The sequence below is a fragment of the Bos indicus x Bos taurus genome, chromosome 2, assembly GCF_003369695.1.
Source record: "Bos indicus x Bos taurus breed Angus x Brahman F1 hybrid chromosome 2, Bos_hybrid_MaternalHap_v2.0, whole genome shotgun sequence".
In the NCBI taxonomy this organism is placed as follows: domain Eukaryota; kingdom Metazoa; phylum Chordata; class Mammalia; order Artiodactyla; family Bovidae; genus Bos; species Bos indicus x Bos taurus.
This window is the reverse complement of record NC_040077.1, coordinates 1,692,219-1,709,715: the sequence shown is the minus strand read 5'-3', so window position 1 is coordinate 1,709,715 and position 17,497 is coordinate 1,692,219. Positions and strand designations below refer to the sequence as shown.

Genomic DNA, 17,497 nt, shown 5'->3' with positions numbered 1-17,497 from the left:
GATTTTCCAGGCAAGAGTACTGGAGTGGGTTGCCATTGCCTTCTCTGGGTGTGCCCTAATGACTTTACATAGCCCAGTTACAGTTGGGCGTGCATGGGTGTCAGCAGGTGGAGTGGCCAGGTCAAAGCAGAACAAAAAAAGAGCAGAACTCACACACACAAAAAAAGTCTAATAACTTTAACTCCATAAAAATAAAAATGTGAGTGCCAACAGTAAAGAAGACCAATAAAAAACTAAGAAAAATACATTTTACAACCATATACATGGCAGCAGTGAGTTACTTTCCTTCACTTACAAAGTCGACTTACAACAGAAACAGCAATTATTTGGCAGTTTAGAGGAAAAGAAACATGAATGGGCAAAAAACTCATAAGCTACTCCATTTCTCTCTCAATTCAAATAACAAAATTCAAATCACAAGTTAACAACATTACCTATTATAGGGCCCCAGAAAGGAGAAAGCATAAGGGCAGGAATGAAAACTGCTGTAATCTTCTGGGAGGAGAATTTGACAATATCCATCCAAATTTTAAAGATTCATACACTCTGACCTAGCAACCTCACCATTCCTAGGAATATGCCTCCTTGATACACACATGCAGTTTCACCCACATATGCCTAACACTATCCCCAACCAGAGGCCCCTCCACACACGGCAGATAATCATACAGATGTGAAAAGGACTGAAGCAGAACAGTGTGTGCTAATGAACACACAGAGCTGATATCAACCAGCACAACTGTCTTCTGGAAGGTATCATAAAACTGTTAATAATGTGCAACTCTGAGGAGAGGAATGAGGCAATGCTGAGTGTCAGAAAAGAGGGTGAATACTCAGGCCTATTACAACTTTCTGTAATATTTAAGTTTTTAAAAACAACTTGCAAATGTATCATTTTATTTATTTATCTGTTTAATTCTTGGCTGCACTGGGTTCACTGCTGTCTGAGTGTTTTCTCTGCGTGTGGTGAGCAGGGGCTACCGTCCTCTCGAGGAGCACGGGTTCTGGGGCATGCATGCTGCAGCGCTCCTGACACACAGGCCCCGTAGTTGCAGCCTGTGGGCTCAGAGCATGGCCTCAGTAGTCGTGGCACACAGGCTTGAGCTCCCCGTGGCACGTGGGATCTTTCCAGGCCAGGGACTGAACACATCAACAGATACTATTTGGAGGCTGAAATTATGAGCTACTTTTGTTTTCTACTTTAGCATTTTTAGGTATTCTCTTAAGACACAGAAGTTTTGGAAGTTTGGCAAAACGGAGCACAAGCCCAAGTAGCCACCTCAAAAGGACAACTGAGTTCTCCCTCGTTTAATGTTTCCCACGCCCAAGTACGGCTCACGAGTCATCCTACATTTCAGCATCTTCAAAATGAATGTTCTTAGTCTCCCTGAAGTTTTTGCCAATTCATGCTGTTTGTCCTCACCAAGAAAGAAAAGATGTTTTTTCATCTTTCCCACATTTAGGTACTCAAAACATACAGTCCCAGATGAACTAGATGCACAGTCTCTTCTTTCTCCCAGAGGATGTGCGTGCTGCTTACTGCTGCTGATGGTGAGGGTACACGCCTGAGGCAGCTGACTGTTGAGAAGGCAGTGCTAACTGCTGAGCCACTGACTCACCCGACCAGGAAAATTCCCGCTAATGCAAGGTTTTCCATTAAGCAAAATGATGGGTTTCGTCATTACTTAAACCGAGTTGAACTAGTTTTCTGAAACTTGCAGCCTATAATAAGGGTACCCAACCCCCAGGAAGCAGACTGGTGTGGTCCATGACACAGCAGGAGGTGGGTGGCAGACAAGCAGAGCCTGCTACCCACAGCCCACTGGCCCCTACTCCACGAAAACAGTCCCTGGTGCCAAAAGACTGTTACGGGTGGCCTGTAATGTCCCTAAAACTATCATTTACTTCCAAAAGGATTTGAGGCAGAGAAATAATACTATTATATTTTCATTCAACAAATATTCTTTGAACATCTGATGTGTGCCCAGCCTTGCAGCAGACACTAAGGATAAAGCAGTGACCAAGCCAAAAGCCCAGCTTTTATGTTAGTTGACACTCTAATGGAAGAAAAAGATTAAACTTGTTAAAAGTTAAAAAGACAGGGGACGGATGTTATAGATGCCATCACATCTCTGCAGTGGTATTATTACCCCAAAACATAAAACTGAAGGGTATTCACTCATGGCAAATTCTGGATATTTATACTAAAACTTCCTACAATCATTAACAGAAACTCATTTATTTTCCTTTTCATATGAAAAGGAAAACAGTTGGGATTAGGCCAAAAATTGCCTGTAGGTACTGGGAGCCACCTAGTTTACAACACATACATAAAACCTGACTGAAATGCCGCCACACAACTTTGCTGGTGGATGTGGAACCAAGCGAACAGTGTAAAACTGTGGAGCAATAGGAAGGAGTTTCCCAAACTTCTCTGGCAAACTTTTTAAAATCTCTAGTGATTGATATTCCTTTGGCAACAAAATGTCAATTTGTTGACATTCATACTGGCCAAAATGGCAGCTCAGTCTAACACTGAAATTAACAGCAGCTTCATTTATTCACGGGTCTTCAAGAATCTGAGACCAACAACTTTATGTGCCTGTAAGATTAACACCCCAAGTTTGAGCAAGCTCCAGGGGTTGGTGATGGACAGGGAAGCCTGGCATGCTGCATTCGACAGGGTCGCAAAGAGTCGGACACAACTGAGTGACTGAACTGAACTGAAAATTAATATCCAGATTAATCCAGAACTGACCATTCACATCCTGGATCCACTAGCATCCAGGAAGATAAAGACTTAAAAAGAGAGTTCCTTAAGGATCGAGAACTTTCCAGTTATTTACTAACTGTATGCATCAATATTTGAGTTGCCAGATATCGTGCCTACGTTTTCTTTGGCATTTGCTTGGGCGTGAGGCTGGGGTTCTTTCACTTTTCAGGTAGATGTGACTCAAGGGGATGTCAACAAGAGAAAACTGAAAACCCAACTTGGAAATCAATTTCAGGCCACTTGAGGCAAGATTTAAAACAGGAATAAAACGGAAAAAAAAAAAAAAAAACTTCTACATAGGTAGGACAGCATTATAAATGTACCTCTGGCATGGCTAAATAGTTCAAAACTAATGAAGAAAGGGAAAGGTAGATTATTACAAGGTAGAGAGAAACTTAAACTGAAATTAGCAACAGAAACTCATGACTTTTTGAAAAAGGGTAATTGTTCTGCAGACTCAGGTAGCTTCTTATCTGGTATCATCCTGTCTACCCTTAGTCCTTATATGGAACAATCTTACATGCCCAGATATTTATCTCTAATACTGGTCTCCTCTAAAAGGAGCCTGTATTCCTTGAAAATGAGCTGGTTACAATTCAGGGACAAGATATCTCAAGATGTGCCTAAGATGTCTTATTGTCAAAAAACAAAGGTGCTCTCAAGAAAAGAAGTCAACCAGCTAAAGAAAGGGTATTTAATGGCCAAACTGTGACAACACAAGTGCCAATGTGAAAACAGTAATTACAGTTCATTAGAACCAACTGAGGCTAAAAGGCATCCTAAGTATAAAAATGATTAAAACCATACAGCCACATCACTGTAGAATGTGCTTGAGAAAACATACACTGTGACTTCAATTTCACAATGAAGGGGGTGGTGGTTAAAAAAAAACAGGTCAAACAAGTTGATTTGTGTAACTCCTTCCCCTTACTAAATAACTCAAAGTTACAGCATTAACAGTAAGAGATATTTGTTATTTACAGTCTAAGATGTTAGAATTTCTTTTTTAAGACAAAAAGTCTAGAGTTCTGAGTTAAGGACTCACATGTACTGAAACACAGGCAGCAGAGAAGATTGTAGCAACAGGCTACAAACCATCCAAAAACTTAAAAAGCAAGCTCTTTATCTCCATTAAAGAGGCGTGCTTCCTCTGTGTCTGCTAGCCTCTTCTGTCAGGTACCACGTTGGATATCACACGACTACCTGGAGCTATTGCCTCATTAGCAGGGGAATCCTCAGCCTCTGGCTCCCAACCCGTAAGTGAGACGTAACGCAACACAGACCCCAACAATGGGCCACAAAAAAGAGACCACAAGGGGAACAAGTACATAAACAAGAGCAGCTGCCTCTTCTGCTCCTAAATGACCCACCTTACCAATGCTGGACCACAGCTACATCTTTTTATCTATAGTCTGTCCCCTGCCAAGCTCCTCCAGTATATCCTGAGCCCTGATCACAGAGCGGAGGAGGAGGGATACTGCCCATCACTCAGCCTACTTGCCCTCAGCCTTGTAGAGCATTCACATGCCACTGCCCAAAACAGGTTTATCATCAGCCTAGACCAATTCCTGGTCCTGGATCCTGCTAGCCTGCCCTGCCTTGAGGTTACCTAGGACAGGATAACTCAGTGCTCAGAAGGGAAAAAGAAAAAAAGGCAGACTTTAAATATCCATCTTCCCATTTTTTCATCTACAGTATTTAGAAATATTACATATTTCTAGAAATCCACATTTCTTGGCACTAAACAATTCACATTGAGAATTACTCTCAAAGAGAGAAAACCCAACAGTGACATTAAAATGAGAATCCAAGACAAACGATCTATTAATAATGTAAAGATCACCCCTCCTGGTGACTGCTTTGCTATTTTCAACATTAATGACAAATTAAACACCTAATCTGCTTTCTCAGGAAGTGAATTTTAGTTGCATAAATCCACAAAGGCAACAGAATGGCAACAGAAACAAAAGCAGATGAGTTGCTAAGAACATTGTGAAGGGTCTAAAGTAAATGAACAAGTAGTAACTAATAAATATAAAATTTAGCTTTCTCTGCTTTTCATGTGCTAACAATCAAAACATAGCAAGCCAACCCTAGTCACAGAACACTGTGAAGATTCAGGGTTTAGAAGTATGAGATAATTCTAAAGGTGGGGGAGATTATCAGAATTTACTGAAAGTCTTTAAGAAGAGTCACTAAGCCCTCTGACACATCCAGGCTACTATCCTCCCCAATCCTGAGGATTTCCCTTCTGGAAAGGCTGAAACACAGAGGATTTATCTACTCTTGGTGACATCAGGGATAGCTCAGAGTGGAAGTGAGATGCCACACTTAGAGGAGTAACAGAGTAAGTGAACATCCTGAACTTCTTCTTCTCTTCCTTTACTTAACTCCCAGACTCTTCAGGTGTGGGCAAAGGCCACAGCCCAAGGCTCATTAATACTGATAAAATTTTTTTTTTTCTATAAAACAACTGGTCTCTGCCTAAAACCCTAGAAGAAAGCTCACCAAGTAGTAAACTTTAAACAAACATACAAACTTCCAGTCAGTATTTTTAACATCTTAAGTAGAAACAGCATGTATGTTCAGGCTTCTTAGGTAGTGCCAGTGGTAAAGAATCCGCCTGCCAACGCAGGAGATATCAGAGACACAGGTTTGATCCCTGGGTTGGAAAGACACTCTGGAGTAGGAATATCCCCTGGAGTGGCACCCTACTCCAGTATTCTTGCCAGGAGAATCTTTTGAACAGAGGTGCCTGGTGGGCTACCATCAATACGGCTACAGAGAGTAGGATCTGACTGAGAGTCTGAGCACAGCACATATGTTCAGGCATCTGAGAAAGCCTCGAGATAAGAGACTAAAAAATGTAAGATTAAAAAAAAAAAAAAAACCTGAAACTTCACAAGAATTAGAAACAACTGCAGGGAGCAAAGGAAAACTTTTAAGAAAGTTATTAGGTTTTTGAAAAAGTAACTGCAGTTTTTCACTGTTGACCTTTGCCATTTGATATTGAAATACATTCTTAAATAAAATGGTTATGTTATACATCATCTTAATGTGCATTTCTCAATTTATGTTTTTTGGCTAATGACTTATTCAGTTCAGTCGCTCAGTTGTGTCCGACTCTTTGCGACCCCATCAATCGCAGCACGCCAGGCTTCCCTGTCCATTACCAACTCCCAGAGTTTACTCAGACTCACGTCCATCGAGTTGGTGATACCATCCAGCCATCTCATCCTCTGTCGTCCCCTTCTCCTCCTGCCCCCAATCCCTCCCAGCATCAGAGTCTTTTCCAATGAGTCAACTCTTCACATGAGGTGGCCAAAGTACTGGAGTTTCAGCTTTAGCATCATTCCTTCCAAAGAACACCCAGGACTGATCTCCTTTAGGATGGACTGGTTGGATCTCCTTTCAGTCCAAGGGACTTGCAAGAGTCTTCTCCAACACCACAGTTCAAAAGCATCAATTCTTCCGTGCTCAGCCTTCTTCACAGTCCAACTCTCACATCCATACATGACTACTGGAAAAACCATAGCCTTGACTAGACGGACCTTTGTTGGCAAAGTAATGTCTCTGCTTCTGAATATGCTATCTAGGTTGGTCATAACTTTCCTTCCAAGGAGTATCTTTTAATTTCATGGCTGCAATCACCATTACTTGCTGTTTATTTTATATTTATTTTAGACCATGGAAATGATGTTAGACAAAAAGCAAATTTGAGCTATTTTTCTTTCTCGAGTTCAAAATAGGTCATAAAAACTGTGGAGACAACTCAAAACATCAACAACCCATCTGGCCCAGGAACTGCTAATGAATATACAGTGCAATGCTGGTTCAAGAAACTTTGCAAAAGAGATGAGAGTCTTGAAGATGAGGAATGCAGTGGCTAGCCATGAGAAGTTGATAATGACCAACTGCGAGCCATTACTGAAGCTGATCCTCTTAAAACTACAGAATAAGTAGCCAAAGAACTCAACATCAACCACTCTATGGTCATTAGGCATTTGAAGCAAAATGGAAAGGTAAAAAAGCTCGATAAGTGCGTGCCTCATAAGCTGACCGCAAATCAAAAAAAAAAGTTGATTTGAAGTGTTTGTCTTCTCTTACTGTACACAGCAACAATTTCACAACCTGATTGTGACATGTGACAAAAAGTGGATTTTATACAACTGGTGAAGACCAGCTCAGTTGGTGGACCGAGAAGCAGTTTCAAAGCACACCCAAAGCCAAACTTACACCAAAAAAACGTCATGGTCACTGTTTGGCAATCTGCTGCCAGTATGATCCACTACAGCTATCTGAATTCTGGCGAAACCATTACATCTGAGAAGTATACTAAGCAAATCGGTGAGGTGCACTGAACTGTCCCACAGTGGTCAACAGAAAGGGCCCAACTCTTCATGACAACACCCAGCTGCATGTCACACAACCAATGCTTCAAAAATTGAATGAACTGGGCTACAAAGTTTTACCCCTTATGCCATATTCACCCGACCTCTTGCCAACCATCATTCTTCATGCATCTCAACAGTTTTTTGCAGGGAAAACGCTTCCACAACCAGGAGAAGGCAGAAAATGCTTTCCAAGAGTTCATCGAATCCTGAAGCATGGATTTTTATGCCACAGGAATGAACAAACTTATTTTTCATTGACAAAAATGTGCTGATTGCAATGGTTTCTATTTTGATTAATAAAGATGTATTTGAGCCTAGTTATAATGATTTAAAATTCATCGTCTGAAACCACAACTACATTTGCACCAACCTAATACTGTTATCAGAGAAATGACACACAATATTGTAGCAAAAAAAACAAAATGTTCTAAAATAGAAACACTCAGAGCTCTCAGTTTAAAATGATTAATCAAATCTAAAATACAAGAGCATAAAAGATCATGATGGAAGAACTCTCTCTGAAGGGGGGGTGGGGGGGAAGGCCAAGAAATGAAAAATAAATAAAGGATAACCCTGGATATAAAGCATTCTGCTTACAGGACAGTTTCATAAATGAACCCCAGAAAAAAGTAGAAAAAACACTATACAACATTTTCCAGAAGATGACAATGCATTTCTAGACACAAAAGCTTCACTGAGTGTCCAGCAAGATGAATTTTAAAAGATCCTCAGTAAGGTTTAATTGAAATTGCAGAGTCTACAGACAAAAAATAGAACTTAAAACCTCCGGGGGGGTAGGCGCGGCAGAGTCACATAAAGGATAAACAAAGCATAAGGGCATTTTTATCAACAATATTGGAAGCTGGAAGGCAATGAATTAGTATCTTCAAAATGCTGAGAGAAAATTATTTTCAAGCCAGAATTCCATACCAAATTATTAATCAAATAGATAAAATAAGGACATTTACACACATGCTCAAAGACTTAAGATTTACCTTCCACGCACCGGACTCTGTTTCCAGAAGCTAGTGAAGAATGTATTCCACCATAATAAGAAAGGAACTAGGGAGCCAATAATGAACAAAGGGAAAGAAAATGCCCAGGATGAAGGTGAAGGAAGGTCACAGGAAGATAACTGTGCCACAGGCCTAGAAAAGAAACCAGTCCAGATTGGAGGACAGTGGAAAGGGACAGAAACTGACATTATCTAAGAGACTCTGGTAAACTCAATAAGTGTGTTTACAGGAGGCAAAAGTCTTCCATGGCAGGAAGTCAAAGATTACATCCAAATCAATAGCAATGTTATTGTATCTCAAATATAAAAAAAGGCAGCTAAAAAAACTAGTTGTCTCTAGTTGATGGAAAGGGAGTGGGTTTTTGACTCCCTTTTTAGGTTTAAAGTGCTATTTGGATTTTCAATTTATGTATATACATTATTTTGATAAATGTGAACATGTAGGCAATAATTTTAATTATTCTTAAATATATTTTTTAAAAATCCCTAAAAGAACACCATTTACCTGAACCTTCCTTCTAATAGTTCTTTGTTTTCAAAATGGAGAGAGAAACTTGTTATATTTTTAGGAATCAAAAATCATAAAGTATGATTCTGATAATATGCTTTTAAAAATTCATAGAACCTAATGCTTCAGAGTACAGGCTTTGAAGTCATAAGAACTGCTTTTAAATCCTGGCTCAATCACTTATAAATCACCTTGGGCAAGTTACTTAGCTTTTCCAAGCCTTAGTTTCTGTGAGAATACTAATATCTACTTGGATAAGATATTTGGAAAACTGGGTAAAATAGCTTGTGCTTGCATAGTGCGTGACAGTTACTAAAACCAACAAATGGTAGCTGCTCCCACAGCAATTATTTCTACTATTTTTGCTATTATTTCCCCACCATCCACCTAAAATTTGCCGAAAACATTCTAGAAGACAGAAGCACATAAGGCTGCTTCTCAAATGGCTTAGAAGACTTATTAAGATGCCCCTGGCTGTCAAAATTTGAACACATAGTAAAAGGAAGGGGAAAAAAAAACATAAACCAAAAAACCCTTCCCAGAATACCTAACTAAATTAGTCTCTGAAGAAACAGTAATAGCTTTCTGACATACCTTGCTGAATTTCACTTTCCGTGTGTGTTTGTGTATGTGTGCACACGCACACAAGCGTTTAATCACTCAATCGTGTCCGACTCTTTGTGACTTCACAGACTGTAGCCTGCCAGGCTCCTCTGTCCATGGGATTCTCCAGGAAAGAATACTGGAGGGGGTTACCATTCTCTTCTCCAGGCGATCTTCCCCACCCAGGGCTCAAATCCAGGTCTCCTGCACAGCAGGCAGATTCTTTACCTTCTGAGCCACCAGGGAAGCTATTATGTATACCCTGGAGTAGGATCTAATGCATAAACTAAAACTCGTTGGTTCTGCTGCTGCTGCTGCTGCTAAGTCACTTCAGTCGTGTCTGACTCTGTGCGACCCCATAGACGGCAGCCCACCAGACTCCGCCGTCCCTGGGATTCTCCAGGCAAGAACACTGGAGTGGGTTGCCATTTTCTTCTCCAATGCAGGAAAATGAAAAGTGACTGTGAAGTCGCTCAGTCATGTCCGACTCTTCATGACCCCATGGACTGCAGCCTACCAGGCTCCTCCGTCCATGGGACTTTCCAGGCAAGAGTACTGGAGTCGGGTGTCGTTGGTTCTACAGGACAGAATACCAGCAAACTAGCTGCATAATAGCCACATTACTCACATACCAATAAAACCTACAGAAAGTTTTAAAAATACAAATCATATTCAACATTTCATTTTTCGGGGGTGCACCTCTTGGCTTATGGGATCTTAGTTCCCCACCTAGAGATCAAACCCAGAACACACACCCTGCCCTCCCCACAACCTTGGGGCAGTGAGAGAACCCAGCCCTAACTGGTCCCTGGACTGCCAGGGAATTCCTCAAGTCAAGTTACTTTGAATATGAACTCAAATCACTTTAAAAATAATTGAATCCTAAAGAGGACCAATTTAAAAGACGGAAAGAAAATTGCCTTTGGAATCTGACAGTTCTGAACTAAAAGCCCACTTTACCTGGCTCATTTAGTTAGCACGGTCTACCTGTCTACCTTTTCAAGGAATATGACTACCTCAAGAGTGGTATCTGGAGACTTCCCTCACAGTCCAGTGGTTAAGACTCCAAGCTCTCACTGCCAAGAGCAGTTCAATCCCTGGCTGGGGAACTAATATCCCACAGTCGCACAGCTGGGCAAAATTTTTTAAAAAGTGTTATCTGTTGTTTCTGTACCTACACATTTCACAAATTCACTCCCTGAGATTATCAGGTAATTTACTTACTAGGGGCTTCCCTCAGAGAAGGCAATGGCAACCCACTCCAGTACTCTTGCCTGGAAAATCCAATGGACGGAGGAGCCTGGTAGGCTGCAGTCCATGGGGTCGCTAAGAGTTGGATACGACTGAGCGACTTCACTTTCACTTTTCACTTTCATGCATTGGAGAAGGAAATGGCAACCCACTCCAGTGATCTTGCCTGGAGAATCCCAGGGACGGCGGAGCCTGGTGGGCTGCCGTCTATGGGGTCGCACAGAGTCAGACACGACTGAAGTGACTTAGCAGCAGCAGCAGCAGGGGCTTCCCTGGCAGCTCAGACGGTAAAGAGTCTGCCTGCAATGTAGGAAACCCTGGGTGGGGAAGATCCCCTTGAGAAGGGAATGGCAACCCACTCCAGTATTCTTGCCTGGAAAATCCCACAGACAGAGGAGACAATCCATGGGATCCCATAAGAGTTGGACACGACTGAGTGATTAACACTTTCACTTTCAGAGGAACTAGTATTTTAGCTGTAAAATTACTGCCTTATCAAAAGAAGGAAAACTGTTCTTCAAGGACTCCAAAACAACACAGGGGACAAGGATTGGGTAATCTATCATTCAGAGGTCAGTTCATATTTGGTGTTGGCCATTTCACATACCAATCAATTTTCAATAACAAACCCAATACAAGCACTCACCAAAGGACAGACAGACTAAAACAAAGAGGCAAGTCCAATACTCTGTACTCAGGATCAAATTAAGAAGCAAATATACAGCCAATAAAATACGACTGATTCAACTAGCCCACTTTTTGTAACTTTTTAAAGAATATTTATTTGGCTGCGCCAGTCTTAGCTGTGGCATGCAGGATCTTCCATCTTCATTTTTATTCCAGCACGCAGGATCTTTAGTTGCAGCATGTGGATCTAGTTCTTTGACCAGGGATTGAACCCCAACCCTGGGAGTGCAGAGTCTTAGCCACTGGACCACTAGGGAAGTCCTTTTGTAACATTTTTAATAGTTTATTTTACTCAGCAGTTTTTGGTAGTTACTGACATTAATAAAGTAATTCTTTAATTTCTTTAGACATCCAGTAAGAAACAAAAAAGAGGACAGGAGAAAGAACCCAAATATTAATGTAGGGTAGCATCCTGGTAAGTACAGCAAACCTTCTAGAGTGAATCAAGAAAAACCTCTATTTTCCCAAGAAGTAATATGACTACCTCAAGAAGGTATCTGTTCTTTCTACACCACTTACGTATACATTTCACAAATTCCGTGCCTGAGATTATCAGGTTATTTACTTACAGAATATGCTAACACCATTAAAAACATGCTAGTAAAGAAATGGCGTTAGGTTCTGAGTTCTTTTCTGCAATCTCCTTCAGTAAGCATTTACTGACCACCTATATTGCGCCAGACACTCTCACCTGCCAGGATAATCCTGCAACATATGTTTGATTCCTGCTCTCAAGAGATTTGAGGGGCAGTGGGGGGAAGGGCCGGGGCATTAGTTGAGTCATCACTACCACACAAGAGTAAACACTAATCACAGGGAAGACCAGACAAGCACCTGCCCAGCTCTCTCCCCAACAACCACCTTCTATCAATAACCATCAGACCAGTCCAACCCAGCCCAGGGTTAAGAACTTCCTGGGCCCAGGGGACGTGCTGAGCACAAGAGAACCAGCTGCAGGAGCAGTCTTGCTGCATATGCACATAAACACATCTATTGTACTTTGGTCATTATTTGTCAGACAAACATTAAGGGTCGTAAACAAACAAGTAGTTAACACGTAATTAGCTCGGGGCCCTAATTCCCTCTCCCCTCGTGACTGAGACAAGTCACTTCCTGCACTTTTGAGGAACTGGTCTCCTCAAAGTCCATCAAGACCCAGGAACTTCCCTTCCTTTAGACAAAAGCGCTGCTCCCTCTGGCAGTGGCTCTACCCGGTTCAATTCAGAAAAGACATTTAAAAAAACGAAAGCTTCTCAAGAGTCAATTCCAACATGGTTTAAAATTAACCATGTCCCCCTAGATTTTTTTGATACTGTGACCGTCTCACCTCATTCCTTTCCCCCGCTCACCCTGGAAACCTGGAATTTTACTATTCGGTCATTTATAAACACGTTCCTGTGTAAGTTACCCTACTTTTGAGGTAAAAGAACAAAAAACACTACTCTGACGCGAAATGAAAACCCCTGAGCTTTGAGGTTCCTAATGTAATTAGCAGGTGAGACAATCAACTGTCAAAAAAAAGACATAATACAATTAGGAGCACGTAAAACTTAAGACACTGCAAAACCGAGAGTAGATGAAAACAAGCGGAGAAGGGCCCCACACGGGAGCGCAAAGCTTCAATGCCATTCCAGATTCCTTCTTAAGGAGGATGACCTCCGGGTGAGAGGAGAACCAAAGAGTCCAAATCCCCTAGGCCGGCGGGACAGCAGGGCCGGAGTTCTGCGCCCACACTGCAGATGGGCAGCGGGCCGGCGGGGGGCACCTGCAGGAAGCGGGGCAGCAGCAGGAGCTCTCCAGTTGGCCGGGCGGCTCCAGGGGAAGCTCTAGAGAGGGAGGGAAGGAGCCGCTGGGGGGTCAGCTCGGATGGGGCGCGGCCGCGCAGCTCCAAGGGAGGCTCCAGGAGAGAAAAAAGGGACGAAAGGAGGGGGGTTTCCTCTGGAGAAGACCCAGGCGTACGGCTACAGCAGAGGATCGGAGGGGTGGAGCGCGGCGGTCTGGAAGGGGGGTCCGATTGGAAGAGGCGAAGGCGGCGGCTCTCGGACAAGCTTGGGAGGGCCCGGGGGAAGGAGGGAAGCAGAGAAGCAGGGTGACACGGAGGAGAAAGGAAGGGGACACGGAGGAGAAAGGAATGGGAGGGGAAGGGCTCGGGCGGGGCTGGGGCGGATGGGCCTCTCCAAAGGAGGCTCCGGGGGGACCGCCGCCGGGGTGGGGAACGGAGGGCGCGGGCCTGGGGTCTCCTCGGATAGGTGCAGGGTGGATGGGCCCGGCCTGAGGAGGTCTGGGTCACAGAAGTCGGACACGAATATTCACCTGGAAAGCCTCCGGCCACCACCGTGCACGGAAACAGGTCCGAAGCGAAAGGACACTGCCGGGTTACTCTGCACCGGCGGCCTCACGCTGGCGTCCCGGCCGCCGTCAGACGTCACGCCTCCCCGGCGCGCATGCGCAGGGGTCAAGGCAGGGCGGGGGTGCGGCGGGGCCCAAAGAAGCCTGATTAATGGGGGCGGCGTGGGCAGGGTCAGGCTTAAGTTTTAACTGAAAAGGAACAGTAGACTCCCCTGACATTGCTTGTAAATACCACTTTCTCGCAAAAGGAGCTGGGCAGGGCTCTTGAGAGATACCGGTGACTCTAGAACTGGGGCAGGGAAAGTACGACTGAGCCTGCAGCATCCCACAGCGCCGTAAGTCAGGAATGCTCAAAAATACGTGTAGGTGTGTCAAGGGACAAAGGACTCAACCTGCAAGAGCTCCCAGTGCCCAAACCTGGCACAGTTATAATTTAGAATATAAAGTAAGTATACCAGAGTCTATTCTGCTGTAAATAAATAAATATATTATTTGGGAAGGGAGCTAATTCTTCCTTATAGAAGAATTCTATTGAATCACACTCCATCCAGAGGATTTAGTAATTGCCACCCACCCACCCATGAGCATGAGCTGTGCATAGTCATTTCCTCCCAGGGTTGGCAAAAGGAAAAATTACTTAAAGCTGAAGAAACCTTTCAAACACTACTCAACCACATGATCAAGGTTAACAAACACAGCAATGTCTTTTTGGTAGTATTTACCCTTGATATGACATAATGACAAGGTCACTTTTCCTACAGTCTTACTCCCCCGGAAAAGCATAGCCCTAGTCTTAACTATGAGAAGAACATCAGACAAATCTCACTTGAGGGATATTCCACAAAATGCTTCACCAGTATTCCTCAAAACTCAAGTAGTGAAAAACAAAGAAAGACTGAGAAACTCACATGCAATGTAGTGTGCTGGATGGGATCCTGTAACAGAATAAAAAAAAAAAAAAAGATGTTAGTGAAAGAATTCATAAATTCCAAATTCTTATTTTAGTTAACAGTAATTATTAGCCATTTTTAGTCCTGACAATTGTACCATGGTTATGTAAGATAATACCTTACCTTAGGGGAAACTGAGAGACAGAAATACTCTTTCAGTATCCTGGGTCATGCTGACTGTCTCAGTAGAGCTGCACGTCTAACTCTGACTACCTTCAGTGTTAGATGTCTTTCAGAGCTTGGATTTGGAGGGTCCAAAAATACACTAGCATGTTGTCTTTGAGTGACAGGACTCCGGATGACTTATTTCTTCTTCCTGCTTTTCTGTACTTGCGAAATTTTCTTTAATGAATCAGTGAAACAACTTAAAAACCACTTTTAACAAATTAACAAGAAAAAGTAGTAGTTGAGTCCAGATATAGGTAGATAGATGTTCTGGGAAGTGGAGCAGGTACACCTGTTAGTAAGTTTTCTGCTTTAGTAAAATTGGCTTTCTGTCCAAGCTTGCTGACAAGAAAAGTACAGGAGGGAGAAAGCTAACCTTGGGTGAAAGTGAAGTCACTCAGTCATGTCCAACTCTTTGTGAACCCATGGACTGTAGCCTACCAGGCTCCTCTGTCCATGAGATTTTCCAGGCAAGGGTACTGGAGTGGGTTGCCATTTCAAGTCACACATTTCCCAATACTGAATATGTAGCCAATACTGAAAGCTGTGCTTCAGGGAACCACACTGGAACTGTTTCCATCAGTTGCCTGACTCCTTGGCTCCAATAATTGTGTGGTACTCAACTCAAGCAAACCAAACTATGACCTGATTAGCCCCACTTCCCAATTACTAGTACTGCTTTATATTGAAACTGAAAGTGATAAGTTCTTGTGGTTAAAAAAGAATGTCTAGATAACACATGGAACTTGCCTGGTGGTCCAGTGGTTAAGAATCCACCTGCCAGTGCAAGGGACACGGGTTTGATCGCTCATCTGAGAAGATTCTACATGCTGCAGGGCAACGAAGCCCATGCTCCACAACCACAGAGCCCACGCTCTAGAGCCAGAGAGCTGCAAGTACTGAGACCCGAGCCCGGAGAGCCAGTCCTCCTCAGCGTGAGAAGCCACTACAGTGAGAGACCCGCACACCACAAAGAAGAGTAGCCCCTAATCGCTGAAACTAGAGACCAGCAAGGAAAACCCAGCACAGCCAAAAATAAATTTTAAAAAATTTAAAAATAGGACATGAAGTAAAATGTCATCTCCCTGCCACACCCCACGTAATCTGGAATGAGAATCTTCCAAGCAACAGGAGGTAATAGACATATAGACATTCTTTTATTTCCCACTTCCTTTACCTGTTCTAAATTAATCACAACTGCTCCTCTTCTATTTATGGATTACTGTCCCCCCTGCCCGCCCCCCACAGTATCTGTCTATCTAAAACAGAGGTACCACTTGGGGTAGAGCAGTGGAACTTCACCAGCTTCACAGTTTTCATCAGTACCCCAAATCCCTCCCAATTGACATACAAAATACAATTCTAGTGAGAACTGACTGTGGGGCAAGTCAAAGCGAAGTCCAACCCAGAACAGAAAGCTCTTCCACCAAACTTGATACACTTTTGCTCCTACTATGAGGAAGTGCTGGAACTGCCTCTATTGGTAGGAAACAAGTTTTTGTACACTTAGATTTGACTTTATTTCGCCCTCAACATCTACTGAGAAGCCTAGGCTTTCTTCAGTTGAGTTCATTTCTTCTGAGGAGATCAGTTGGGTTTTCGCTCACTATCAACATGAAACTAACATCATACAAGAATGGGGAAGACAGATGAGGTCCAGCTGTGGCACAGGCAGCCTTGCAGTTACTATTCCTGTTTCCAGGTTCATTTCTCACCACCTTTCCCCTCTGCCCCCATCACACCTGCTCTGGGTTGCAGCTTTTTCTACGTATTTGAATTATCCACTTGAAAGTGAGGCCCTTCCCTCCCCAACTGCATGCACCAGGGCCTCTACTGATGCTTCAGTTTTCTCTGATGTCTATTATTTTTTAAACATTTATCATCTATTTCATAAAAGTCTAAGGAGAAATGGAGAAGTATGTTCTTTATCTGCCATCTTGAATCAGAAGCCTCCAACCCCAATTGCTTTCTTTTGTGATCAGTTATCTCAAATTTTCAGTTAACTGACAGTGTCCTTTAACTTGTTTTCTGAAACTATTAGGGACTTTTAAAAATACCTTCTTGGGGGACTCCCCTGGTGGTCCAGTGGTTAAGAAGCCACCTGCTAATGCAGGGACACCGGTTTGGTCTCTGGTCAGGGACGCTTCCACATGCCGCGAGGCAACTAAGCCCGTCAGTGTGCCTGTGTCAGCACACTAAAGCCCTCGGGCCTCAGCAGTGGGACGCAGTGCACGGACAAGCTTGTGCACCACGCACTGCCACTAGAGAGCAGCCCCCGCTTGCCCCCACTAGAAAAAATCCACACGCAGGACCAAAGACCCAGTGCAGCCAAAAAAAACTTTGGGGGACTTCCCTGGTGGTCCAGTGGCTAAGACTCTGAACTCCCAAAGCAGGGGGCCTGAGTTTGATTCTAGTCAGAGAACTAGACCCCACAGCTAAGACCCAGTGCAGTCAAATAAATAAATAAATATTGAAAAATAATTTTTAAAATACTTTTTCTTTTACCTTAACAGGGCCTTGGAAGGGAAGAGATATAGATCTCTGTGTTCATCCCAACGTGCAAAACCAGAACAGAGGTATATGTTGCCTCCAAAAACGTTGCCTCCAGCTAGTGAACAGAAAACAATATTTTCCTACTAAACCCTCAATTATTTTCTTGTCAATATCAGATCAGATCAGTCACTCAGTCGTGTCCGACTCTTTGCGACCCCATCAATCGCAGCATGCCAGGCCTCCCTGTCCATCACCAACTCCCGGAGTTCACCGAGACTCATGTCCATTGAGTCAGCGATGCCATCCAGC

At 43.2% G+C, this 17,497-nt stretch overlaps 1 protein-coding gene across 3 annotated transcripts in view; it reads right to left on the bottom strand.

Annotated features, from left to right (window-relative positions):
* PLEKHB2 (pleckstrin homology domain containing B2) overlaps window positions 1-13,659 on the bottom strand; it is a 49,302-nt gene extending 35,643 nt beyond the window's left edge. The window contains exon 1 of one of the 3 annotated variants that reach the window (XM_027554484.1): window positions 13,545-13,659. The gene's annotated coding sequence lies outside the window, so the exon portion shown is untranslated. Of the gene's footprint in view, window positions 1-8,162; window positions 8,182-13,544 lie in introns of those variants that run through there. The other 2 variants (XM_027554470.1, XM_027554478.1) reach the window with 2 other exon arrangements.
* Between the last annotated feature and the right edge of the window lie 3,838 nt (window positions 13,660-17,497).